Genomic DNA, 23,697 nt, shown 5'->3' on the forward strand with positions numbered 1-23,697 from the left:
AAGCTAAGAATGAATGCAATTAATTTAAATTTCTGAGCTTTTTTCCCTTTTCTTTCATTTACTTAATGGACTTAATTCTATAAATAGTCCCCTTTTCATTTTTTTAAATGTCAGAATATTATAGGGGTACAAACATTTTGTTTACATAAATTGCTTTTGTACAGTTTGAGTCAAAGTTATAAGTGTGTCCATCACCCAGATAGTGTGCACTGTACCTGTTAGGTGTGAATTTACCCATCCCCTCCCCACTACCTACTTGATTTCCCTTGAGTTTTACTTCCATATGTGCACCTGAGTGTTGATGTATTCATTCCAATTTAGTAGTGAGTACATGTGGTGGTTGTTTTTCCATTCTTGTGATACTTCATTTAGAAGGACAGTCTCCAGTTCCATCCAGGTTGTTACAAAAAGTATTAGTTCACCTTTTTATGGCTGAGTAATACTCCATGGTATACATATACCACATTTTATTAATCTACTCATGTATTGATGGTCACTTGGGTTGTTTCCACATCTTTGGGATTCTGAATTGTGCTGCTATAAACACTCCAGTGCAGGTGTCTTTTTTATAAAATGTCTTTTCTTTTTCCTTTGGGTAAATATCCAGTATTAGGATTGGTGGATCAAATGGTAGTTCTACTTTTAGTTCTTTGAGGTATCTCCATACTACTTTCCATACAGGTTGTACTAGTTTGCAGTCCCCACCAACAGTGTATAAGTGTTCCTATCTCTCGGCATCCATGCCAGCATCTGTTGTTTTGGGACTTTTTGATAATAGCCATTCTCAAGGGAGTTAGGTGATATCTCACTGTGGTTTTGACTTGCATTTCCATGATGATTAGAGATGTTGAGCATTTTTTCATATTTTTATTGGCCATTAGTCTATGTTCTTTTGAAAAGCTTCTGTTCATGTCTTTTGCCCACTTTTTAATGGGGTTGTTTGATGTTTTCTTGCTGGTTTCCTTGAGTTCTTTGTAGATTCTGGTTATTAGCCCTTTATCAAATGTACAGCATGCAAATATTTTCTCTCGCTCTGTAGGTTGTCTATTCGCTCTATCGATTGTTTCCCCTTCTTCATATTTTTATTGTCTCTTTATTTCTATTTATTTTTATGACATTACTATTGCAGATATCCCACGATACACTGGATCTTAAAATGTTACATGAACCACCTTCATTCTTTTTAACAATCATTATTCTTATCTTTACTCTTTCTGTAATATAAATAATTCGTAATGCAGGATATTCCTATGCTTCTTAGAATGGGCCCAGCTATTTTACATGGATTGGTCAGGCATTCTTCAGTCACTTCTCTATTTTACTACCAGCTCTGAAATTTACATTACCTTCTATTTCTTAACGATTCCTCTAATTCTATAGCAGTATGTAAAAATCCTTGCACTGTGAAAAAATATGCTAACAAAACAAAAATTAATATTTTATTTAGACTGATTATAAATTTTTCAAGGTGTTTTCTTCCTTGTGTCCCCATTTCCCTAGAACAGTGCCTGGTATTTGGTAGGCAGTCAACACTTGCTTATCAGGGGACTATTTGCTTTTTGGATGAATCCAAACTGCTATAAGTGTAACTGCAAAATTATGGTTGAATATGGACAATATCAAAAAAGAATAAAGAAAAATAATAGTTGATTTGTTAGCTGTGGGAGTAGTATCCTTTGCTGCTATTTTTGTCTTTTGGTATTGTTGTACTGCTGGTTGAAAAATAAAAATTTCTGTTAGAGCGTATCTGTTACAGGTCTGTGGCTAGCAATGACTAAATTCAGCATTCTCTCTTACTAGTGGCAGATCACATTGTGGCCTTCTTCTGACTCACTCCCAACATATTTTTTTTTTTGATACAGTAAAATTGAATGAATGAATGAACATTCAGATCAAGGTTAAGGACAATAATGAAAATAAAAGCCAACATAACATATTCACCCATGGGCCAAGTACAGTAGTTAGCACCTTGCTTATATTATTTCATTTAATCCTCCTGACATCATTAGGAGGTAGGATTATTATTTTCTCTATTTCAGAGGTGAGGAAGGACAGACTGTAAGAGGTTACATAACCTATTTGGGAACACACAGTGCCTTGGGTCTGTCTCCAAAGTCCCTGCTAGTAACTGAAACAGAGCCTGAGACGAGAGTTTAGGACCGAGAGCTGGTAGACACATATACTTGCTCCACCAGAGACTAATGGGTTGATTGACTATGATTTTTTGTTTAAGGGTGGTGACTGTAGCCTGTGCTTTGTATACCCAAGACTCAGACAAATCAGAATATAGCTGAAGAGCAAATAGGGTGGACCTAACAGAGAAATTACTTATGAAAAAGAACAAGGTACTGGCTGGGGAAATAAAAAATAAGAACAACAACAACAACAAAATAACAAAAACTACATCTCATTTTCAGGAATGAGAAAGTGAAGACTACAGGTATGATAGAAGGCTAATCACTCAGGATCCGAGAAAGGTCTGTTCAGATTCCCAACAGTCCTGGAGTCCAAGGCCAGTGGTGTTATGGGCAAGGAATGAAGGGCTCTTGTGCACCATTTCTCTGAGACATTGGGAACACTGCTTTCTGAGCCACATGCGGACCAAGGAATAGAGTGTGGGGAAAGGAATCCTTCACGCTGCAGCCTCAAGAATCTTGGTCGCAGGAAGGCACAGCAAGCAATAAAAAAAAAAAAAAAGTCAAAGGGTGACTGAGATGACTTTGTTCATGAGTTCACGTGAGACAGGGCTGGTCTTCACCCTTGGGTGGCTCCCACTACTCAGAACTACCTTTTTTTCCCTCCCCGGTCTTCTGACTGCTTCCCTCAGTCATGCCACACAGGCTAGGGGCAACTCTGCCAGAATTCACTATGCCCAAGGGACAGCAACATTTTATTTATTTATTTATTTATTTATTTTGAGACAGAGTCTCACTCTGTTGTCCAGGCTAGAGTGCCGTGGCGTCAAGCTCACAGCAACCTCAAACTCCTGGGCTTAAGCGATCCTTCTGCCTCAGTCTCCCGAGTAGCTGGGACTACAGGCATGTGCCACCATGCCTGGCTAATTTTTTTCTATATGTGTTTTTAGTTGTCCAAATCATTTCTTTCTATTTTTAGTAGAGACGGGGTCTTGCTCTTGCTCAGGCTGGTCTTGAACCCCTAACCTTGAGCAATCCTCCCGCCTCAGCCTCCCAGAGTGTTAGGATTACAGGCGTGAGCCACCGTGCCCGGCCCCATTTTATTGTTTTTGTTATTAAATAGTATTGTTCCAAGAGGATGGTGAACTCTTCAAGGGTGAGGCCCATATTAATTTTTGCATACTAGCAGGGCTTAGTACAATGCTTAGCACATAGAGCAAGCAGGTGGTAACTCCTCTTTAACCTGATTTGATGTTAGTTTGGTTCTTGTTGTTAGTAACTCAAAACTATAAAGTTGCAAGAAGGTGTAAATGAAAAAAAAAAAATCCCTCCTTCCTGGCTATCACCAAGGACAACATTGCTTGGAAAGGATCGAAACATTTTATATCTCTACTAACCACTTTCCTGGGAAGCAAAGCCAAGCCTGTAATGCTGATTAACAATGTTAATGTTCTTCTGTGGGCGGACAGGCAACTCTGAGGCTTGCTTCTCACCTTCCCCCTCTTCCTTAGAATGACTTAACTCTTCTAGTTTTCAGAGAGGGAGAGGGAGAGGGAGAGGGAGAGGGAGAGGGACAGGGACAGGGAGAGGGACAGGGATAGGGACAGGGAGAGGTTGGGGTAGGAGGAAAGAGAGAGAGAGGGACTGAGACTTATTTATAGTTTTGGAGACTCTACCTGGTATAACAGATACCCTACATGAATTCAGCAAGCAGTGAACTTTAAATGACAACAACAACACCAAAACTGTGCTTACCCCTGTTTCCCATATCAGAATAAATTAGGGACCAAGACCTGAGAAGGGACTTGATACTTCAAGCCATTTAAGGGCCTTTTCGATGATGCAATTCTGACACTATTTCAGTGTCAGAAATAGCTGCAGCCTGTAGATCTCAATGACTATAGAAAAGGATAAAATACCACAACACACCTGGCAGATTTTATAGTCTTTCAGCTCAGCTGTTTACTTATATCTGACCATGCACTTACTTATCAACACTGTTACTCTCACAAATTTTATTGCCAGACTTTACGTAAACATTGCCAGGGTTTTCCTGATGATGACTGGGCATTTGTTACTTTGTTCACCCTTAGACAGAAATTAAAGGGTGGGATGACATGTGGTTACAGCTAAATTTGATAAAGCATGTTTGTAGATAGCAATAAGGAGGGAGCACTGATCTGGGGTCAAAACATTTTAGCCTAATTCCATTCTAACCTTCGGCAATAACCTCACCTTTCTGGGCCCCATTTCCTTACCTATGAATGAACAGGTTAGACTAGCTGATTTAGAGGATCTTTTCCAAATCTAATGTTCTGTGCTACTGTTTATGAGATAGGGTATGACAGTGAGATGTCCAACTGAGATCAAGAACACATGACTTGAGGTCCCTGAATTGCCATTTACCAAGTCATTAAACTTCTCCAAGCCTTGGTTTCTTTCATCTGTAAGATCCATTTCCGTTCTGAATTCTATGATTTTATGCCATTGCTTATTGAGTCTGAAAATATCACAAACATAAGGTCTCAGAAATTACCTTTAAGATTTTCGTGCTACACAGATTGTACCACATAAACAACCCAATTTGATCATCAACTGCTAGCACTTATTGTGCAAGCAAATGGTTTATCTGCATGACTGTGCAGGGGTGAGAGGATGCGTACTTTGCAAACATCATTTGGTAGTAGTGGTTTTACTTGCCCCATTGTATCTGAATTTTAAATCATTATTAATATTCTGCACTAATTACCACCACGCTGTCTTGTTTTCATGAGGTTAAACACTGTGTCAAGTTGATAAATTCTATATTTTTAACATTCTGAATTGCCTGCTCTCTAGGATGGTGCTACTGGCAAACAGCCAAACAAACACAGATTTGGTGCCTTCATACAATTGGCCCTTAGAAAATTGCATGCCTGTTGGGGTGCTTATGGAGCCTGCTTCCTGCAGTAGGTTCTACTTTAGGGTTTAATCAATTCATCTTCTTCCTCCCCCAGGAAATAAAGTGTCACTTATTGTACCAGCTTGATTATGGCTGGGCTGCTGTCTGAGCGTGAGGGAGCACTGAGCAAAGAATGGCTGTTTCCAAAGGGATATCTGTAAGATGCAGAGGGGGCTTACACTGCTTTGGGGCGTGACTCTGTGCTGCTCATCATTTTCCATCCTATCTTACTGGCTTTCCTCTAAAAGCCAGGAACAGAAGTGTCGGCTGCCAAAGAGGGGTTTAATCCTTGTCTGGCAGCTGCCAAAGTCAAAGGAGGAGGAAAAGAAATGGAAAGTAACATTTATTGAGCACCTCCTGTGTTGCCAGATAGTTTAACTCATTCAATGCTCATCTGGTTACATCAGTCATGACAGAATTCAGGGGCCCAAACAGTGCCCTCAGGACTCTGATTTTCTCTCTCTCTCAGCTCTGGTTTTCCCCGCTTGACTTTGTTCTCACAAGGGGTCTTTCCATATGCCGCCAAGATGATGGCCAGCAACACCCTTCTCACATTCTCCTAGCTTAGTAAGCCCATGGATGGAAGGCAACTCCTTCCCGTGTCTGTATAGCAATCCCAAGGAAGATTCAGATTAGCCTTGCTAAGGCACACGTTCCCAATTGAACCAACCACTCTGCCAGGCCCCAGCTAGGTTGTTCAGGAGTCAGGGTATGAGGCACACTGGTGGGTATGAGGCCCCAGTGTGGAGAAGGAGAGGAGTTCCCTCCAGTAGCCAACAGACAGACAAAAATTCTACCACCGTCCATCGCAATGAACTACTTAGGAATAATGTTGATTTGAGTTGTCAGTTTGAATATTTTCCCTGGTAGAACTGGATCAAGAATCCAGAAAGCTAAAGGAAGTTTATCAAGTCTCAGTGGACATATATATGAACATACATTTGTCAGACAAGCTACATAAATCTGTCTTTTTTCATCTTTCAATGACTCTTGTGGTACAGAAGTGGCAGTTAGGTTTCTCTTGGATACGTATGCAGTCATCTAGATTTAAAGGCATATGGTCTGTCTTGGATCGCTTACAGATTGCAAGATGGCTCTGAAGCCAAACTTGCTGCTTATTTCATGCCCTGCACATTTAATTACTGCTTGATGTGAATGAAGCGTTTTATCCGAAGATATGCGCCGCTGAAATTTTAGCTGGGTTGAGTCATAAAACAGTTTTCAACAGATTGAGGCAATCTTAGAGAGAAGTTTGTGAAGAAAGTTGGCTTGAACTAGCTCACTGAAGGTCATAAATGTTTTGAGTCTGATCATTACTAGATAAGCCAACAAGCACAATTGTTCCTACTTTCCTAATTTTCTGGAAAATTCTAGGGCTAAAAACAAAATCTTTCTATTAGGGTATATCACTATTGGTAAATGGTTGACTACTATTTAGGTGGCTTCTGAAAGAAAGAGCATTTACCCTAGTCACTTGTTTCTTTTGTGGTCACGCTAAACTAGTGCAAACTAATTTCTCAGTAGGACAAATTTTCTTAGTTCCTTTCCTCTCTTTGCCCTACCTTCTGTGTCTTCGTGTCAGTTAACCCATCCCTCTAGCTGGTCACCTTAGGTGGTACTAGCACTTGCCAGGGGTAGGAGAGTAGCCTGTATAACCTGGTGTTTAAGCAAATAGACAAACAGCTCATAGGTTCAGGTTGCTCTATCTCAGGGGTTGCTCTAGCAAATTCCCAATTATGCAAATGCCAATGGAGGGAAATAGCTAGGCTTGTGGTGAGGCTTGAGTCAAATAATGCTATTAATAGTAACCTATGCAGCATAATGTCCGGCACGTGCCCTTTGTAAAAGGTGGCTGCTGTGTTGTTATTGTCAACCCAAGGCTACTATCCAGGCATATTCTTCATGTTGGTGCATGTGGGATGGTGGGGGGTTAGTTATTAGTCACATCTGGCTCCCAAGATACCCAATCCAAATGACCCTCTGCTTTTCCCTTTCCTACTGCCTTTTCTTCTATACTGAACAACGTGGATGGAATGTTAAAAAAAATATATCAAAGTTCTAATCCTAAGACACAGGATGGATGGAGAAATAAATTTTATTGACTTCTTTACATTCCTCCAAAGCATGGCATGCTCTCTCACCCTTCTGAGTCTTCAGACAGGCTGTTCCTTCATTTGAAAACACTTTTCTTCTTGTATTTGTTAATGAGGATTCTCACGATCAAGGCCTTAGTTTACAATTCTCCTCTCCAGAAAGCCTTGCCTGACTCCTGTCCCAATGTTGGGGTTAGATGTCCCATGTTCTAGGTCTTCTATGCCTCCTGCTTGTTGAACCTGCCTTAGAGTGTTCTCACTAGAGATGGGCTCGGACAGATTATGACCTCCAAAAGGAGAGGAGATCATGTTTTCCTCATTGATTCTTATTGATCAATGTGGATCATCACTTAGCACCTTAGACTGTGTCCAGAGCGTGCACACAATAAATGTCCTTCCTTGGAAATACATATCAGATCCCTTTCTGAGGAGCTCAAGGATCATCTGCTGTGTTCCATCTACTCAGTTATTATCTCCTAGAGCAGCAACATTATGGTGGGAATGTCCCATAGCTGTGCTGGCCAGTACAGTGGCCACTAGCCACATGCTGTTACTGAGTACTTGGAATGTGGCTACCACAACTGAGAAGTTAAAGTCATTTAATTTAATTTAAATTTCAATAGCCACATGTGGCTAGTGGTTGTCACGTCAGCCAGCACAGCCTGAGTCTGAGGTTTAAAAATTTGTTTTCTGGAGCTGTAATTCTAGGAACTTTCACATTTTTGAGAGAATAGAATTACCGCAAGACCCAGAAGTTTGTCAGTAACACCCAAGATTACTTAACGTTTGGAACTGAGTTTCCAAATGACACATACATCGTGCCACTTGTTGGGTGATACAGAACATCTCAGTTTTAAGCAATGGAGCGCAGTGCCTGGGGTTGACATGCCTGCTCTGACACCTTCTAGCGTGTGACCTTGGGCAATTCACTTAACATCTTTGCATCTCAGATTTCTCCTCTATAAAATGGAGCTGATAATAGCCGTACCTCAAAGAATTGTGTTAAATGAGAATGTGTGTGTGTGTGTGTGTGTATGTATGTGTGTGTGTAATAAAGAACTTAGTACAGTGCCTGGCACATAGCATGCTTTCAAAACTGCTGATCACCACAACTAATTATTCCATTCTTCCATGTTTCTTCACTAGCACAGTATTTGGATATGCAAACATACATACATACCAACACCCATTAAATGTACTTCATAAGTCTTGGTTAGGCAGAATGAAGGGTGAATGCTGAGTGTAAAGTGCTATGATGAGGTCAGAAGATAGGTGTAACAGAATGTTAAACTGGACCATTATTGGGGAAGGTAACTTATTTTTTGAAGATAAAGTACCTTGAATTGGTATTTTTAAAGAGCAACAGTGTTTGAAGTACAAAGTAGAATTCCTGCTTGCAGGAAGGTTTGTGGCAAACATTTCTATTCTTTTCCATTTGTTTGTATCACCTTTCCAGGCTGCTCTTTTGCTATCCTCTCAATAGGCAAGATGTTTAGGGGGCAGATGCCTTGTGCTAAACACCCTGGGAGTTGAAATGGGAGAGGCCAAGGAGTTTAAAATTCAACCTTCAAGTTTTACTATTCAAATCAACGTACTATACAATGTGTGTGTTCTTTGTTGCCCTGAAACCCCATCAGGAAACTGTGAGCCAGGGCGGGAGACTGGGAGATGGTTCCCAGAATCAGTAGCTGATTTGCAAGCCTGAGGAGTTTGCATGAAAGGCGGCAATAAAAGTCAGTCATCAGCGCTGATATTTATAGTAAGAGGGAGGAAAGAAAGAAGAGAAAGCCATGAAATGTTATTAGGAAGTCAGGGAAATAGAGAGAGCTACTCAATATAACTCATACCTTACTACCTGTTCTTCATTTTTATAAAATGTATGGTGTATATGTGGGATCTGTTCTTAGAAATAGAAACAAGAAACTGTCCCTTCTCTGATCAATGGTAAATGGTAAGTTACTACATTCTTTTGATACAAGAAATTGAAATGAATAAACAGAAATGCAGGCAGTGAGATCTAAAAAGCAACATGAGGTTCTCTCTCTTTCCTTTTTCGCTTTTTTTTAATGCCAAAAATTGCGGAATCATACTGCCTGGTCCCAATACCAAACTGTTGCATATTTTGTAAGTTTAGATACATTTTTAAGGAGCATTTTATAAAATACCTTTTATATAGTGAGAAGACAGAAGAAACAAAACAATATCTAACATGATATTAGAATATATAGTGGCTTGCAAGTAAGGAACAGTGCAATATTGTATAAACAGAAAGCATTCATTTTATTGTTAATACTTACAAATAAATAAATAGCAATGATATTGAGTAGGAGATGCTTTGAAAACTTGGAAATATTGAAATGGCACAGGATTAGGGAGTTTTAATGCACCCTGATGAACTGTCACTATTGTAGATCCAGTATTATCTGGGCTAATTGCTTGTTTTTGTAACTATGATTTATTATTATCCCGGGGAGATTAGAACACAGTGCTTGGAATTCTAATTGACCCTCCAAGCTTGGAGGTTACTCCCTGTACCACCTAGCATCTGGGAAGTAGGACAAGCATTTTGGGGGGAGAATATGGTCAAAAGAATAAGCTCAGTAGGTGGAAAACATACACACACACACACACACACACACACACAAACACACACACACTCCTTCTTTAAATGTCTTCTTAGGTCTTTGAAAAGCATAAGTCTTAGCACTAAAACTGCCCTTTGGGTTAGGATTAGGACCCTTCAAGATGTCCTAATTCACCTAAGTATTCACCTTCGTGAGGCCACCGGGCTTCCACTGTAATGACTTCACTAAACCAGCAGCAATCACATAATGTTAAAGACTGAAGGAAGAGCAGCTCTCCCCATCCCTTATTTTGCATGTCAGGAAACTGGAGTTCCAGGAGTTGACAGCCTTGCCCAGGCCCCACACTAGTCCCAGGTAAGGCTGACACGGTCCCTCCTGACCCTCATGCTGTGCTCCTCCCCATAGCATGACCCTGGAATCCATGCCTAGCACATAGTAGGCACACGATAAATATCTAGTGATGGAAGGAATGGCCTGAGAGCCCTAATATTTTTAAAAATGATTTTCAATTAGCTAAAAGCACTAAACAAATCTGGTTTGTGGAAAGGCCAGCCAATTGCTGACAGGGCCATTGGGAATAAGAAGAGGGGCTACTGAATAACCTAAACATGAGGAAAGAATTCTACTGCAGCCTGCAGTAAAAACACGGATACATCTCAGGATAGAAAGGAGCTGAAACAGCTGATAACCTGTGACTGTAGCAGAGGGCCTAAAACATCCTTGGCTATGATGGAGAAAAACATGGCATGAGATTCCTTTGCTTTCTGCTGCTATTCAAACAGCAGATGTTCAGAGCGGCGCTTTTAGAGAAAACAGGGTGAAATTTTGACATCAAAAGATCTTGAGAGAACCATAGCAATGAGAATGACCACTGGGGGAAGAGCATCCCTTCTTTTATACTGAGTTAAAATATAGCTATTTTGAGCATTTTTATTCAAAAAATGGAAATTTTGCTTAATTTCCATTTATCCTCTTCTTAGTCTACCAACCCTGAAAAGCGGAGGTATGATTGATCTTAAAATGTCAATCTCTCACCTAAAGAGAGGAAGAAAAGATTTATTTAAAGAATAAAATGTCATAGGGGTTCTTAGGAGAAAAGCTCCTGGGTTTGGATTTTTCTCTTGACAGCCGGGCTTCTAGGTGAGTAATTCTCCCTCTCCATCCATCTCGAAGCAGCTCCCCAGATGGCTAGGAGTGCAGACACTCAGACTGGCAAATGTTTCCATGTTTTAGGTTCCTTTGTGGCAGTTTATCTACCTGAACACTGAATTTCAGCAAAGAGTTCTTAATACTAAAAGAAAAGGTCCTCAGGATTTTGAGGGGATAATAAGATCCCACTTCTGGAGACACTTATCCCAAGGAAAAGGAGTTCATTGGGCCGGGGTTGCCTTTGGATTAGTGTTGGAGGAGCCAGCAGGAAAGTGAAACCCATGATTTGGAGAGCTCTCCTTCGCACAGTTTGATGTATGAGTGGGGACAGAAAATGGGAATGCATTCATCAGAGGGTCCCAAGAATTCTCAGCACCTAGATGCAATCTGCACGCTGAAGTTTTAATATTAATATATGTGCTGTGCCGTATTTCCAGCATCTACAACAGGACCTGCCTGGCACATAATTAGGCATTTGATAATTATTTGTTACAATAATTCAGTGTTAAAATTAGAGAAATTCTTCCATTGGCTTAGGTATGAGCATAAATATATATTGTTTATGAAAATTTTAGCCATTGTTTTATGACCCTGTGAGTTAAAAAAAACAAGTAAAAAATGAATTTAAAGACACCTGGAGGTGTCATTTAAATTGCCCTCCTGTTTCAGAATCTTACTCAGATTGCTCTAGAAAAATGGATCCTATTTCTAAAGGCCTTTAGATGGACAATAGCTAGCTGTACATAAAAGTCCAGTGATTGGTGTCTTGGTTTTCTTTGTAGGAAGTAAACAATTCCTGTTCTTCAGTTTTTCTGTATTTTCCCAGTGGTGGGCAGGATGCACGGGTCTTGTCGCCATTGTTTTGGACTAGCTGGAGGGACCTCTAGTCCTCCTCACAGCCTGGAAAACTCAAACCTTATCTTTATTCTCTGTCTTTACAGAGCAGCAAAAGGCAGAGAGGAGATCATTCTCTGTTACAGAAAATAAGGCTAAGGAAGAATCACTCTAAAGATACAAATCTGTGGCCTGCTCTCTTACTCAGAGACCTCAGGGGACCCTGAGGAATGAGTCAGTCTCTCCCAGACCCATCAGGCTGCCAGACCTAAAGAGTCTTATTTGAACTCTGAAGGCTGGAAGGACACAGGGCATAGGTGAGAACCCAGCTGCGGTTGGCTTCTGTGAAACTGCTTGGAGAGAACCGCCCTAGAAAAAGGTCGTGGGGACCAAACTAAGAATGTTCCTACTTAATTCTCCAAAGAGTTGAGTCCACAGGAAAATCACCATTCCTGGTTTCCAGATAATGCAAGGTTCACTTATTTGTTTATTCATTCAACAAATAGAGTAGCTCAGACCAATATTATGGATTGGCCTAGTAAATATCCCTGATTCTTGGCAGAGAATCAAGCAAGATTTTGGACTGTCTTAAATAACTTCTCTAGGTTACATAGTTACAGTCTCCTGGCTCAAACATAAGGAGGACAAAGGGAATGCTCTCAAACACAAAAATCACCCCTCAAAAATCATTTAAAAGGCCTGGAAGGTTTTAAACTGAAGCATCCAGTCAGGGTACGAATGTACCAGAACTGCTTTGTCTTAGCAAGTTTACTCCCCAAGGAGCAGAATAATATATATGAAAGTGAAAATGCACAGGCCTTTGGCTCTCTAGTGGCCTTGGGAAATATTGTAATTTATTTGGAATCTGCCAAGAAAACAGTTTACCTTTTCAGTTATTTTGCATTTTATGTTTCTGAATTTTTAATAAATTTCATTGCCTCTTGCTGACCATTTTTCTATGACACACTGACGAAAGTCAATTAAGTGTTTTAGAATTTTCTTTCTAAACATCCTCCATAAATGTTAGTTACATTGCTTTTTATTTGTATAGTTGTTGGATGCTATTTTCCCCGCTTTGTGTCAATGACTCATCACATGAAAAGGTTCCCCACCCATTTCTTTACTTGGTATCCGTGTGGTTGTTTGTGAAGACATTAGCTTTATAAACTGCGGTAGTCAGATTGTTGCAGAAATATGAATTAATTACTGCAGAACCAGCGTAATGCTGTTCCTGGGAACCAGAAAATTAAAACTAGGACCGAAAGCAATACCTGTAAGTGGAAGCGGATAGGGTTTGCATCTGAATCATAGTGGTGCATGAAGGTTTAAGAGAGAGGACGAGATGGAAAGATGGAAAAATCTCACCACAGCACGTGGAAGTTTCTCCTTAGGAGAGCCTTGTGGCTCATTGTGCCTGTCAAGTAGGCTAATGTGCCTGTAAATTTCGTCTGACAGAAAACACATCACAGCAGCAGCACCAGAAAACAACACAACCAAACTGTGGAAGACTGAAAGCCCAGTACTTTCAAGGGTGATCAGAATATGCCAGAGTGAAAAAATACAAGGCACTGAAAATAAACAAAAGCTATGGAAGACATGAGATCACTTTCTAAGAAAAAAAGCATTTATCATTTATAGACCAAAGGAAATGCTTCTCCTACAGCCATTTTTTATATATTATTTGGCAGTCTCAGTTCAAGGTCAAAAATATCAGAGGGCAAAAGGAATATGACTGAAGATTTAATACTGTATTTATCATTACTAGCTTTGTAATTGCATAAATATTAAATATGTAGAAATAATTGTAAGCACATTATCTCCACATCTCCACTCGGTGCTTTAATTTTTAATGTAATCTTTTATCTGCCTTTTCCTCAGCTGGCTGTGGGTTTGTGATTTGCATAGCTAGAATGATCTGGTGCCATCAGTTTAGTAACGAAGTCACTCATTGAGCAAAAGAGTTTTCTAAAGATCATACAAAGCTGTAGGAAAAGAAAAGAACAAAAATGAAATTTTATGTTTCAAGTAAATGGGAAGTTTATTTTAGAACATATTTCTCCATTGTAAATTTAATATGGCCACTTTATAACAAATCTGGAAAAAGGAGAAAAGAGGAAAAAGCACCCACATTTTCATCATACTAAATTATCAGTGTCTTATAGTATGGTCTTTTATATTTATGCACATATATCTTTAATACAGACGCAATCATAATTATATGTATGTGTATGTGTATGTAATTTGCAACCTTTTTTTTTCTATTATTAACATGGCTTTCATAACTATAACTTTTATAACTGTAAAATAATAATAAAAAGGGGTCTATAATTTATTATTGTGGCTAGCAGAGCAGAATGGTGGAATCAGACAGATAAAATATCAGCTCTGTTATTGAACTGTGTGGATTTGGGCAAGTTAGTAAAGGCTGTGACTCAGTTTTCTCATCTAGGGATGATAATAGTACTTTTATTAGAATGTTCTTGTTAAAGGAAATAATCTAGCACTTAGACTGGCTTTGTCACATAGTATGCACTTAAAACTATTGTTAGAGAAAAAAAAGTCAAATACATTACATTAGGTTTCAAAAATGAGGAAAAAAAGAAAAACCTTATATCCTGCAAACACCTGAGTTTCCTGGAACACTGCCATCACCCTTAAAGTCACAGTGTGCCTATTCCCAGTTAAAACTCCCTTCCTCCAGCACTAACCAGACTTTGATGGTTAGTGCTTCTTCGATTTCCCTCATACTTTACATATAAATATGCTTCTGTAAAGACATAGCTTAGTTTTTGTCTGTTATTGAACTTGATAGAAATGAAATCTCACACACACAAACACACACACACTGTGTGCATAATATCATTCTATATTTAGGTAGCATGCAGTCTAAGGCGTGGTTTTGTTGTGATGAAAAAGCTTTGCACAAGGAACCAAAGAACTGGGCTTCTAGTCCACTCTCCTTGAGACCTCAGACAAATCTTTTTGCCTCCCTGGATGCTCCATGTGGAATGTTTAGATGTATTAAGTGTCTTTGAAGCTTTAGAGTACTAAATGGTTAAGCATTTCCTATTTGAGTGTTGTGTGGCATATGAGAAATCAGAGCCAAAGAGTATCCAGAGAAAGGCCTGGGGCCTGCTGGAAATAAGCCTCCTCTTCCCCAAATTATGCCAATTACAGTGATAGCAAACAGAGGGCTGCAGAAAAATGAAAGTGATGATCCTACATCACAAATAATTTTCTCATCTCTGATATGTGCACATGTAGATATATTATTGGCCTTAATTATCATGTGCATAGAGGATATTTTCCCTAGGGTAAATCATAGCCATAAAGATTATAATGTCAGGAGTTTGGAGTTCAAATAAGTAATCATATATTATAAGTCTTCCTGGACAGAGACAGTTTTAAACATTTTTCTCCCCTTTTCCCTATAGAAGTATTTGTATTTTTACAACTATTGCCTGTAGTAAGTACTGCAGGTTGGTTCATTCAACGTTCATTTGACTCTTCTCTTGTGGTAGCTTTTATACTGCAGAGATGGGAAGCTTAAACCATTTCCTAGACTTCTTTGCACCTAGAGCTGTGGACATGAATTAGGTCTGTCAATTAGATATACTCATGCAAAATTTAGAAAACAGAAAAAAAGTGGAGGAGTCCTCTTGACTACTTTTGGCTGAATTTCTCTTATAATTGAGGCCACAGAAATATTTTTCTGTATTTTTCTCTAGCAGTATTCTACAGTCATTATTCAGCCTTCAGCCTCCTAGAAGACAATAGGCAGCAGAGGCAGTTGTGACAGCAGTAGCTTTTTGAGTCCACCTTCTCTCATAGGGTTATGCTTTGCTTTGTTTTCTTTGAGACAGAATCTTGCTTTGTCACCCCAGCTAGAGTGCAATAGTTCACTGCAGCCTCAAATTCCTGGGCCCAAGTGATCCTCCTGTCTCAGCCTCCCAAGTAGTTGGGACTATGGGCATGCACCTCCATGCCCAACTAATTTTTCTGTTTTTTGTAGAGACAGGGTCTTGCTTTTGCTCAGGCTGGTCTTGAACTTCTGAGCTCAAGCAATCCTCCTGTCTTGGCCTCCCAGAGTGCTAGGATTATAGGCATGAGCCACCATGCCTGGCCAGGTTATGTTCTTGAACTCAGTATTCTAGTAGTCCTCAGAGGTATTAGAGTCACTGATAGATCAGCTTTGTATTGTACTGGGAGTCATTCTTGGAGGCTTAGTCTGGAGTCCACTTCTTTAATCCTGACATGGATTTTTGTGAGCATCCTCTACAAAATAACTTCTTGCTTAAAATACCTAGGATGGTGTCCATTTTTTTTTTTAACACTGAAACAGACTGATACATATCCTAAATGTTATTTTGGAAAATCTATTCATTATAACACAAGGTATAAAGTATTATAACTCTATAGAATGCTGTATCAAAAGAGAAGGAATTTTGAAAGCAGAAAAACCAAGCTGTATCACTTAGTTGCTATATATTCTAAAGCAAGTTATTTAACTTCTCTGTATCTAAGTTTCTTTATATGTAAAATTGATGTTAATATACTCATCTTGCAGACTTGTGGCAATTAAATGAGGCAACATAAGTAAAGCACCTAGCATATACTCACTATATAGTGTTCATTTCTTTCTACCTCTGTATTAGACTTTCTTTAGTGATTGAGATGATTAGTAAAATAATTTGGGAGGAAAATTCCCTTTAAAGGGCTTAAAAAAAAAAACCTTACAGGAATACGATGATTTAGTGCTGATTCACAAAGACAAGAGGACTAGCTTTAAATGTAGCTTGAGAGCAAACAGTTCTATTATGAGCCACGGCAATGCATTATAAGCATACCAATCCACCCCAACTGGTGGCTCAGGGCCCAGATTATCATCAGTTCATTCAACAAATATTTATTAAGCCTCAACATTGCTAGACACTATTTTACTCATTAAGATACAGTGGTGAATCACAAGGTCCCTGACTTCCAGAAGCTTGCATTCTATTGGGAGAGACAGACACAAAATAAGCCAATAAATTAATTTCAAATAGTGAGAAGGATTATGAAGTAAAGACATTCCTCCTCCAACTCTCTTTCCCTCACCTTCTCATGTCCCTCTCAGCAGTTTATTATGCTACTTGACTCATCCCCTCTCCTGGCTATCTTTCAGGGAGGAAAGGCATAGGGAGGTGAAGATTATACCAACAATGTTCAGACTGTCTTAGGTAGGGGGTCGGGATTTTAAAGGACCTGCAGCCTGTTACTGTTCCATGGATGGCAGCAGAAAACACAAGACATGCATTCGAGACAAAGGAAGATGTCAAAGCAGCATAAGCATGATTTTGGTGCTAGTTTCTCATGTCCCCCAAATCCTAGAGGGTCTAAGGGGAAGTGTCCAGATGGATGCTACATACAGAGTGAATTTGTGTCACAGTCAAGGAATATTGAATTTGGGGGAATTTACTGCTTCATGGTGTGTGGTTAAGTCTGCTCTTTGTTTGAGAAAAGACTTTTTTTTGTTGTTCAGGTTGTCTGTTGCAAACACAACCCTGAGACATGACCCAAGTAGATAGTGGCCAAGGCTTTGCATTCTTAGTTTACCCAGAAAGAATGTGTAGGGATGTTCAGGGTTCTTGGCAGATATGTTTTCCCAACAGGTAGAGTTGAGTAAAGGATTGAACCTTCCCTCATTTATAGCTTTATGCAATCACAATTACAAACTTTTCTCAAGTTCTTAGAACCTAGAACTTTGTCTCTACCACCTTCTAATTTTCCACCTTTAATATGATATATTTAGACATTTGAGGAGCTCAGATAGACTCAGAGTAGCAGTTGACAGGGGAAGAGAGATTTTCCTACTGTTACCAAATATAACCTGAGGCTCTTGTATAGATATAGATTTTCTTATCACCAGAAGCATGGAGCTAGACCTTATGCCTTCCAGAAATCTCACCCCAGGCATGCCTTGGAAAGCTTTCCTACTCAAGATTACATTGAGTGCTCATTTTAACATAATCTCCACTGCACTGCAAAAATTTATTTTCATGGGTAGGGAAAAGGACAGATACATATGATATGCTGCCAGCTCTGAGCACTCTTTGGGTGGCCACTACTCTTGTATCCTGGTAGAAAGGGCCCTTCCTGGATCACCCTCACTGTACACTGTTGGGCTCCCAAGTCACAGATCAATGACAAGGAACAAAATTGTAAACTTGCTCCATGACTAATCAGTGCTTTCCAATTATCTATGTGGACTTCATTTTTCATGTGCCATAGCAGCTATTTCAGATATACTTTGTTCTATTCAGCCCTCAAGAGCACCCACATTTCTCTTTCCCAGGGAAAATGCAAGGTCTCTGGGGAATGCTCTCCTAACGTGCCAGTTATTATCTCTTCTAATCCTACAGCAACGCTGAAAAATTGCTTTTACTACCCTAATATAGTATGTTAGAAAATGGAGGCTTAGAGATATCATGAAACTTACCCCCAGTCACAAAAGCTGTCTTTCCTGGAGAAAGAATCAGATTTTTGAATCTTTGTGATAGGGGTTCTGCCCTTGTGTAGCTTCTAGATGTGGAGACGTAAAACTTCCCTGTATTTTTCAGTGTTTGTGTAAAAAAGCTCTAGCCTCCTGAGTCACAGAAATATATACACTATAAAGAATGTTTGCTTTCACTTTTCCTAGGTACATTTTCTCATAGCATAAGGCTTAGATCCTAGCTGTTTGTTTCCTTAATGACAGAGCTAATTGCTCTGATACGAATGGAGAATAAAATTTCTCTTATCTTTCCCAAATCAAAAGATTGTATCCCAGAATAGGCCCCTAGGTTAGTTTCGAAGGTTCTGAGGAGACTGGACTATCTATCTATTTTTTCTCCAGCTTTATTGAGGTATCATTGACAAATAAAAATTGTATGTATTTAGGGGGTGAAGCATGAGGTTTTGATACAGGTATATATTATGAAATGATTGACAAAATTAAGTTTATGAACATATCCATCACTTCACCTAATTACCATACTTTATGTGTGGTGAGAACACTTAAGATCTACCCTCTTAGAAAACTTCCAGTACAAAATGGAGTTATTATTAACTACAGTCACCATGCTGTATGTGAGATCTCCAGAACTTTTACATCTTATAACTGAAAGTTTATAAGACCTTTGACCTAAATTCCCCCATTTCCTCCACTCCCCAGCCCCTACTCTACTCTACTCTCTGTTTCTACGAGTTTGACTTCTTTAGATTCCATGTATAACTGAGATCATTTAGTATTTGTCTTCTGGAGTCTGGCTTAGTTCACCTAGCATAATGTCCTCCATGTCCATCTATGATGTCACATGTGATAGGATCTCTTTCCTTCTTTATGGCTGAATAGTATTCCATTATGTATGTATATACCACATTTTCTTTATTCATCTGTTGATGGACACTTAGGCTGATTCCCTATCTTGGCTATTGTGAATAAGGCTGCAATGAGTATGGAAGTGCAGATATCTGAGACATCCCCTCACATTTGTTAGAATGGTTATTATCAGCTCTAGGAGACATAGAGACTCATATACTATTAATAGTAACACTAGGAAAAAAATGAAGCTTTTTTATTAGTAAGCAATAAAATCTTTTTAAAATGGAGTAAGTAGCAATCGAGAGAATCCAAATTAATTTTCTAAAAATGAGATGTTACTTTAGATGCATACTCCATAATGGGATTGCTGGATGATATGGTAGCTCTATTTTTAATTTTTACAGGAACCTCATACTGTTTCCTTTACTGTTTTCCATAATGCCTGTACCAATTTATAACCCCACTGACAGTGTACAAGCATTCCCTTTTCTCCACCTCCTGGCCAACTCTTATCATTTAACTCTAATAGCCATCCTAACAGGCGTGAGGTGGTATCTCATTGCGAATATTTTGGTGATGATTAGTGATGTTGAGTACCTTTTCATATATCTATTGGCCATTTGTATGTTTTTGGAAAATGTCTATTCAGGTCCTTTGCCCATTTTTTAAATTGGGTTATTTATTTATTTATTTGCTATTGAATTGTACGGGTTCCTCACATATTTTGGATATTAGTCCTTTATCAAATATGTGGTTTATAAATATTTTCTACCAGCTGGTGATTGCCTTCTACATTAGTTTGCTAGGGCTGGCATAACAAAATACCACAGACTGGGTGGCTTAATAAACAACAGAAATTGATTTTCTCATAGTCTGGAGGCTAGAGGTCCAAGACCAAAGTGTCAAAAAGTTTGGTTTCTCCTGAGGCCACTCTCCTTGGCATGCAGATGGCTACCTTCTCACTATGTCCTCACATGCTCTTTTCTCTGTGTGCATGTATCCCTGGTGTTTCTTCTTATAAGGACACGAGTCAGATGGGATTAGGGCCCCACTCTAACAGCTTCATTTTAACTTAATTGCCTCTTTAAAGACCTTATCTCTAAATGTTATTACGTTTTGAGGCACTGGGGTTTGAGACTTCAACATAGGAATTTTAAGGAGATACATCCAGCCTATCTCACTTTTCTTCCATGGCCACATGATTGGTATGACTTGTTCCTGCAGCAATCACGTCACCTTTTTTCCCCCAATCCTCATCATTTCTAACCCAAACCATCTATTTGGGTTTATCTCTCAGTGGTTTCTTCCTTGTACAGCTTGTCCCATCCTTCAACATGTCCCATGTCAGGGGTGACAACTTTAGAGTTGTCACCTCATGCTCATGATTATTATCCCCTTCTGTCTAGTTCAAATACATATTAAATCATCTAAAATACTTTCTACTTCCTGCTTATCATATCCAATCAGCATAATGTTGTCAATATAGTGAACCAGTGTGATGTTTTATGGAATGTCAAAACAGCATCTCTGAGGACTATATTAAGGAGAATTGATGTACCCCTAAGGCAACACTGTGAAAGTATATGTTGGCTCTGACAGGTAAAAGCCAACTGCTTCTGGTGGTTTTACAAATAGGTATACGGAAAATGGCATTAGCAGCGTCAATAGATGTATACCAAGTGCCAGGTGCTGTGTTGATTTGTTCCAGTAAAAATACTACATTTGAGATAGCAGGTGCAATTGGATTGGAATCATCTCCTTATTAAGTTTATAACAGCCCACAGTCATTCTCCTAGATCCATTCTGCACTGGCCAAACTGGTTAGTTAAACGGGAATATGATAAATATCATCACCTAATTAAAAGCCTTTTATGGTGGCATTAATCCCTGCACTTCCTCCCAGCCATGCGGTGTTGTTTTCAGTTTATTATCTTGGAAGGGAGTGCAAGTTCCAGGAGCTTCCACTTAGCTTCCTCTTCCCTCATTCCATGGGTAAGCAAACCAAGGTAGGGATTCCATCAGTTGCTAAGTATGTCTATTCCAGTTACACATTCAAGCACTGGGAAAGTTATCACACAGTTGGTGTGTGGACTAACATTGGTGAGGTTCCCTAGGAATTAGCACCAATTCAGAGCCAGCATGTAGTAAACCTCAAAAGATCTGAATATTTCTTTTTCACCAATGCAGAGTCACTCAAGTAAATGGCCACACATCTCTTTGGGGAAAGCTTGAAGGAATTTGCCTTGTGTACCGTGGCAATGGTGCAAGGTCCTTCCTAAAGGGGACACAGATTCATTCTCATTCAGCCAAGGTACTCTGCATCTGTGAATTGATTTAGGTCTGAAAACTGAGAAGTTATGACTGTCCACTGGGCAACTCAAGTCAGATTTTGGCTACCTGATTTAGAGCTTTACCTATTATAAATATCAGCAATAATGTCTTTAGGCTGCCTATCTATTTTGTTTCTAAGGCATCTTGGTAAGCCAAGGCACTCTTATTCACTGCTGCCTTTTAAGGTAGATGTGTCCACCTTGTCTTTGGTGGTTATGTGCTACCTGGCCTCTGCTATTTTGGGATCCTATTAATCCCATTAAAATCAGGGAATTTATCTAGATAGATAGCCCTCTGCAGTCGCAAGGTTTTATACAAGTAGAGGAAGGCTAGTCTCCTCAGACACTGAAGGACAACCTACTTCCACTGATAAGAGAAAGTCAGAGTAACTTGGAGGGTTTAAGATTGTCAGTTTCACCTGGGTCCAACTTATTGCAAGTTTTGAGATTCTATTATCTATCAATTGGCAACTTAACTTTTACACAAGAAACTTGGCATGTATGTGAATTTAATAGTAGTTATAACTGAGTAATTGGAAAACTAAAATTTTGTGTTTGATTTTCAGCAATATCATTCTTGTTGCTACAATAAATAAGTTTCTTATAGAATTATATAGAACCTCTGTGGTTCTCATACCATAACTCTGAGAGTTAATGGACCAGTGGTTGTCATTTCTCTTTATAAGCACTCAAAGGCACTCAAAATAATCCATTCCACAGCATAGTCCTTTTCGTTACCTTTACAGGCACAGCAGTCAAGTGTAGCTGCCTCTTAGGCCCCCAAGGCATGTGCTTCAATTGACACTTCATCAAGATCAACCACAGGTGATTGCTTGATTAACTGAGATGCCCTGCAAGCTATGCATTACTAGCATTATAACTGGCTCCCTGAACAAATTTCAATGACTTCTATATGTATTTTATAATCATCTCCCTTAACTCACCACTTGAACTTTTGAGTTGTTTCCCAGAAATGGTGGAGCTGAGATTCTGAAACTGCTGGCTATGGAGCACTGTAAGGAGCTGGGCACTGGAGAGAGCCAGGTACGCTGCTGCAAAGACCTGCCTACCAATGTACCAAAACCAGGACACAAAACACTCTTCTTCCTGTAATGTCTCTCCAGTGCCCTCTACTGACAAAGCTTCAGTCCCAGAAGCCAAAGGAAAGCCTGTTTAAAAGGCCCAGATCCACTTTCACAGTGCAGTCAAAAAGGGTGAATTTGGAGCTGAGATGCTCCAAATCAATAATCATTCAATGACCCGCACACGCATTACTTCTAAGATTCCCCTCATAGATTTTGTAGTCAGATATCTACGTCTGCCTGGGGGAGGGGGGCAGGCTCCTTTCCCCCGGCTTTCAACAGGATGTCACCAAAAGCAACGGAGGAAAGGATGTGCCCGAACAGAACGCGCAGCCCTCTCCCTTTTCCTACAGCCCTTCACCGAGAACCCTTCCAAAACACGCCGCGCCGGGCGTTCTAGGATAGGAAACCCGGGCAACAAAAGGGAAGTGGGGAGCAAGCTCAGAGCCTGTGGAACATGGGCTGCCGGCGCCTGAACGCCCCTGAAGGCCTCAACTCACGCGAAGCTGCCTCGCAGGTCACAAAAGCCTTCCGAGGTCTTCCCATCGCTGGGGCACCGGGAGACAGACGCGGGGCGGGCCCAGCGGGCGACGCGCTCTGATTGGGCGCCGGGGGGCCCGCCCCCTTAGCCCGGCGCGTCGGGAGGGGGCGGGGCCAACCGCTCGCTCGGCTCGGGGGCTGCGGGCGCCTATTGACCCAGCGGCCGCCGAGCCGCCCTCGTCTCCTGCTCGTGGCGGGCGGTGCTGGAGAGCCAAGTGGCGCTGGGGAACCGGCGCTTCCTCTCGCGGCTGCCGCCGCCATCTCCGTGTTTGCGGGGCGGGAAAGAGGGAGAGGGCTCCCGGCTGCAGCTGGAGCGGGCTTCTCTCCGGGGACGGTCCTCTCCTCCTTGCTCTCCTTTTCCTCCTCCCGGCGCTGCTGCCACCCGCCCCCTGCGCCCTCCCCGCGCAGCCCGGGTCCGGGAGGAGGAAGGTAGGGGCGGCGGGGGGCAGGAGAGGCCGGCGGGCGGACGCGCGGTCTGGGGAAACTCCTGCCCGTTCCGTGCGCCCCGGAGCCCAGGGCGCACCCCGGCCCGGCCGCGGCAGCGGCGCCGGCGGCAGCAGGAAGGGGCTAGGTCCGGGGAGGTGGGGGCGGTGCCGCGGGGGCGGGCCCGAGCGTCCCGGTTCTAAGTTGTGGGTCCAGGCTCCTCCCGACTCTGTTCCTTCCCCC

At 40.7% G+C, this 23,697-nt stretch overlaps 1 long non-coding RNA gene and 1 pseudogene across 2 annotated transcripts in view; both read right to left on the bottom strand.

The window, feature by feature from the left end:
- LOC123648540 overlaps positions 1 to 23,096 on the bottom strand; it is an 87,072-nt gene extending 63,976 nt beyond the window's left edge. For both annotated transcript variants that reach the window (XR_006738657.1, XR_006738656.1), the window contains exon 1: positions 22,992 to 23,096. This is a non-coding gene — a long non-coding RNA (uncharacterized LOC123648540). The remainder of the gene's footprint in view (positions 1 to 22,991) is intronic.
- Positions 23,097 to 23,126: 30 nt separating this feature from the next.
- LOC123648180 lies at positions 23,127 to 23,592 on the bottom strand (annotated as a pseudogene).
- Between the last annotated feature and the right edge of the window lie 105 nt (positions 23,593 to 23,697).

Source organism: Lemur catta, chromosome 12 (assembly GCF_020740605.2).
Source record: "Lemur catta isolate mLemCat1 chromosome 12, mLemCat1.pri, whole genome shotgun sequence".
Taxonomy (NCBI): Eukaryota; Metazoa; Chordata; class Mammalia; order Primates; family Lemuridae; genus Lemur; species Lemur catta.